A 5,566-nucleotide genomic window follows, 5' to 3' on the forward strand; every position below is an offset into this window, starting at 1 on the left:
ATATATATATATATATATATATATATATATATATATATATATATATAGTGCCATGCAAAAGTATTTGGCCCCCTTGAACTTTTCAACCTTTTGCCACATTTCCGGCTTCAAACATAAAGATATAAAATTTTAATTTTTTGTGAAGAATCAACAACAAGTGGGACACAATCGTGAAGTGGAATGAAATTTATTGGATGTGTCAAACTTTTTTAACAAATAAAAAACTGAAAATTGGGGCGTGCAATATTATTCGACCCCTTGCGTTAATACTTTGTAGCGCTGCCTTTTGCTGCAGTTCCAGCTGCAAGTCTCTTGGGGTTTGTCTCTATCAGTTTTGCACATGGAGACACTGAAATTCTGCCCATTCTTTCTTGGAAAATAGCTCGAGCTCAGTGAGGTTGGATGGAGAGCGTTTGTGAACTGCAGTCTTCAGCTCTTTCCACAGATTCTCGATTGGATTCAGGTCTGGACTTTGACTTGGCCATTCCAACACCTGGATACGTTTATTTGTGAACCATTCCATTGTAGATTTGACTTTGTTTTGGATCATTGTCTTGTTGGAAGATAAATCTCCGTCCCAGTCTCAGGTCTCTTGCAGACTCAAACAGGTTTTCTTCCAGAATGCTTCTGTATTTGGCCCCATCCATCTTCCCATCAATTCTGACCATCTTCCCTGTCCCTGCTGACGAAAAGCAGCCCCAAACCATGATGCTGCCACCACCGTGTTTGACACTTGGGATGGTGTGTTCAGGGTGATGAGCTGTGTTGCTTTTACACCAAACATATCGTTTTGCATTGTGGCCAAACAGTTCGATTTTGGTTTCAGCTGACCAGAGCACCTTCTTCCACATGTTTGGTGTCTCCCAGGTGCTTGTAACAAACTTTAAACAACACTTTTTATGGATATCTTTGAGAAATGGCTTTCTTCTTGCCACTCTTCCATAAAGGCCAGATTTGTGCAGTGTACGACTGATTGTTGTCCTATGGACAGACTCTCCCACCTCAGCTGCAGATCTCTGCAGTTCATCCAGAGTGATCATGGGCATCTTGGCTGCATCTCTGATCAGTCTTCTCCTTGTTCCAGATGAAAGTTTAGAGGGACGGCCGGGTCTTGGTAGATTTGCAGTGTTCTGATACTCCTTCCATTTCAATATGATTGCTTGCACAGTGCTCCTTGGGATGTTTAAAGCTTGGGAAATCTTTTTGTATCCAAATCCGGCTTTAAACTTCTCCACAACAGTATCTCGGACCTGCCTGGTGTGTTCCTTGGTCTTCATGATGCTCTCTGTGCTTTGAACAGAACCCTGAGACTATCACAGAGCAGGTGCATTTACATCTCTTTATAATGTAGCGGTTTTTGTTTCTTTTTTTTTAAATATAATTTTCTTTTATTTTTCAATTCATATGCTTTTTTATGATTGTCTACTGTTGTACTGATAAATATCTCCTGGAGGGTAAACGTAAACTTATATCTTGGCTGCAAATATTCAATCAAGCTGCTAAGCAGGTAGTCTGATTTCAGTCACTCTGCTCCTCCGAGACAGGCAGACTGAGCGTGGCTGACCGAAACCAGACTGCCTGCTTCGGACTGAACGAGAGGAACACACCGCTGAAGCCACGGAGCTCGAATGTCCAACGTAAAACCAACTTTACCGCGGTGCCTGACCAAACAATCCTTGTGTTCTTTAATGTGGCGCTTTTTCAAGAGTTTATTAAGTTCATTGTATTGTAGGTCGCGATGGAGCTTCCTCCTCTCGGTACTGCGGCTCTGCAGACATTGCACGTTGCTATCTTGCGGTGTTTAGTGTAAAATACTTCCACACAGCGGACATGTTACGATGAAAAGTTGGTTAGCCGTTAGCCACGGTGCTGCTCTGTCCACACGTATTTACTCACGTTTTAGCTGGCTGCAAACTATGAAATGGATTTCCTGAATGTGAGGCGGGTCTTATTACTCTGGGCTTCATGAAACCGTTCAGGAAATCCATTCCATAGTTTGAAGCCAACTTGCAGAGCAGCTGGCAGGGAATCACATGAGATGTTTCAACAGACACAGACATGCATCATGGATCACAAATCTCTGCAGGTTGGATCGGAAAAATCTGATACGTAAACTATGCTGGTATCGGAGGCTGATACGCTATCGGCTCGGCCCCATCCCTATATTTAAGTACTGAAATGAAACTCCTATTATAGCTTCTTCCTCCTAGCTACTAGACAAAACTCTCCGCATGAGCCTCAACCCTCGAATCCATCCGTCTGTCTAAACAGATCTCACTTGTAAATGAGTCTCCGAGGCTCATTGTGATTTATCTGTCTAAGTAAAGGTTGAATGAATGAAAAAACTCCATTCTCTTTAACACCAATAACAGAAGCATATTCTTATAGTTGTGGAACTATCCTTGCTAGTGAGTCAAATGTCAATGAACACACTTATAGTATGGAGTTTGCATACATTAACATCACATTTACACATGGCAACATGTTTGTATTCTGAACTTTGCCACTTGACAAAATCTCTTTAGGTATCTTGTGGTGTTTTAATGAATACACTAAAATAGGAATGTAACGGATAACGTCTCTTCCCATAGACATTTTCTTGCTGTCCTTTTCTTATTCCTTACCTTGCTGTGATTTTTTTCCTCTTTTATTTATCCATCTGTTTCATCCTGGCAAGGCCATTAACTCATAAATCCAATACAGGCCACCTCAACACTATTTGTCTTCTGCCAATGAAAACAAGATGGGATAGAGGGAGCAGAGTGGAGGATCAATGGCTCACCTGACTGTCAGTCTGCTTTCTCATTTTCACATCCATCTACCTTTCACCTCATCCCTAATTACTCCACATCTCTTATTTTTTCTTGTTTTCTTCATAACCCGATGGAGCATTGTGCTTAAGAGATCAGCAGACACAACTGGCAATCTGTCAATCAAATTGTCTTATACATAGCACTTTTTATACAGCACGTGCAGAATAATGTGCCTTACAAGAATAAAAATCAGCTCACCCCCACCTATAAATCTCACCAAAAACATAGATCCAATGGAAATATATCCACTAAAATCCCCCATTTTAAAACCCATCAGTACACACCCCAATGCATACAAATGTCTTGTGGTTAGCATGAGGTGCAGAGCTGCACTTGAGGAAGCCCCACCCATTAATTGCTAAATTCTGGTATTTCAGTTGGACCTTTTCTTGCAGGTGTATAAAAACAAGCATCCAGCCATGCTGCCTTGTGACAGAATGGGTCTTTTTGATTAGGCCAGTGACATCAAAGCCAAAACTGTTGGCCATCAGATTTGGGCTGATCTCTTTGCACCCATGGTCCAGAATCTGACCCGATAACCAAAAACTGTAAAACAAGTACAGCTGGTAACTCTCAGTTCCAGCTAACAATCAGTAAACCAAACAACAAAGGTGACCAGGTGCCAGGCAAACATCAACAAAAAAGGAAACGGGTGCTAGGATGGGCGAGTAGAACCAACACACCAGACCAGCATCTCACCTGTCTGGCCTCTCTCACTCATCTAGCAGGCAAAGATGGCTCCTTTTAATTCTGTGCCAGCCAATCAGCTGTACACAAAAGAACACATCAATTAGTTAGGCGGCCATTTCCAGAGAGGATACGGGACACTTCACAACCCCTCAGATTCAACTAAATCAGTTCTGTGACAATTCAGTTTAGAGCCATGCTTAAAGATCCACATAAGGGCTGTGGATAAAGCCCAGGCTATCAGTTTCAGGTGATATAATATCGGCATGGTCCATTAACATATTTACCAAAAATGCTTATTTTTATTTCTCCTGGTTCACAATTCGGCACTTCTGATTAAAAACACTCAACATGATGCTCACAAGCTAGTGTAGGATTCCTAGTTTTCTGCCATAACCATTTCCCCCCACAGCTGACTGTCATTCAATGACACCTGCACCTGACGTTTATCCGACGCTGGAGCATTATATCGCCTATGGTAATCTAAGTGACAGCCCTGAACAGAATCTTTTTCAATCGTAACTAACCTCATTGTTATTTCTTCATGTGTCTCCAAGTCCTGCTCCTCCTCGATCTCCTTGTGCCTCGTGACCTCCCCCAGACTTCAACCTGATTCCCATAGACATCACGACTCAGCCTGAAACCTACACCAGACCACACTATCCAACTCCCCCTACAACATTGTTCATCTCTCCAAATTCCACCTCCTACATCCTTGGCGAAACTGGAACCTCGGACCTCCCCTCTCCAACACGACCTGCAAACATATCATCGTAAGAACCTTTTCTACAGCAAGCCATCTCCAACTGAATTACTTGAACAATAAAATACTCGTTCCCTGTTTCCCTCCACAACCAAATATGCACTTTCCTGCACTGTAAATGAAAACACGTCTTTGTATGCCCGTGTCTCTTTCAGTCTGCCAACTTGGGGTCATTAAACAAAAATTCATGTTAGAGGTTGCCAGAAAATTAATCGGATGTGGTGAAGATGCAAAGAAACCATGTATTGCATATTTGTGGAAAAGGCTTTGTTGTATTTTAAATTGATTTTTTTCCACTTTAACACAAGTCACAACAGACCACAATATAAAGAAACAATAGAAGCTTGCCATACTACATGAGATAAACACAGATCACGTGATTTTTTTTTAGTATACTTCACCGGCTCTATAGGTATATATTTAACTTTTATCCACGTAAAGGTTGGCACCAAATATAGAATCAATGGGCTGAGACCCAGACACAATTCTTGTGAGCATGTGCATTATAACAACGATGTGTGTTTGAGTCTCAGCGTCTATATGTAACTGTTTGTTGATGTAGCCCTGATTCGATTTAAAAAAAAAAAAAAGTGTGTATGTGTGTGTCCAAACTACACACTGTAGTCTGTACGTGATCAGATAATGTTGCGTATTGGTCTTGTTCAAGGTACCTTTACCAATACACATCGAAAGTGCCCGACAAGGTGTATCTGTGTGTGTTTGAGTGTGTGTTTGTGTGTTGTTCAATATATTTGATTGTTCCAGTAGGTGTACTAGTGGAAAAAAGAGCTGAATTCATTTATGAAACAGCAGACAAGGAGACGAGTTGTCTGTGGCTGAGTACCCTCAGGTATGCGTCTTTACACACACGCACACACACGTATACACACTTTTCTGTTTCTGTTTCTATTCGACTTCCAGCCTTCGTCATTTCTCTGTCAGTGCTCTCAGTCGTCACAGAGTCGTTCTGTACAGTACGGTTTTTGTCGTTTTGGGTTTTGTCCCCTCCTTTTTTCTGCTTTGAATTGACAATAAGCTAAAGGCCAAATTACACTTAATCTCAAGCTTATAGATTTATTTGACTCATTAGTTTTAGGCAAAAATCTGAACAACATTGCAACTTAGGATGTCTATCATAAGGTGTTAGGCAGTCTTTTAGTGCTCAAAGTATGTGCTGATAATGACTCTCCGCTACTACCACTAGACTTGTCGCAATAAACAATAAATCAATAAATCTCTTGTTAAATGAAAATTATCGACCTCATTTTCATTTATCGGCTTTATCATTTATTCGTGTCTCTCT

The sequence above is a fragment of the Nematolebias whitei genome, chromosome 23, assembly GCF_014905685.2.
Source record: "Nematolebias whitei isolate Nwh7 chromosome 23, NemWhi1, whole genome shotgun sequence".
Classification (NCBI taxonomy): Eukaryota; Metazoa; Chordata; class Actinopteri; order Cyprinodontiformes; family Rivulidae; genus Nematolebias; species Nematolebias whitei.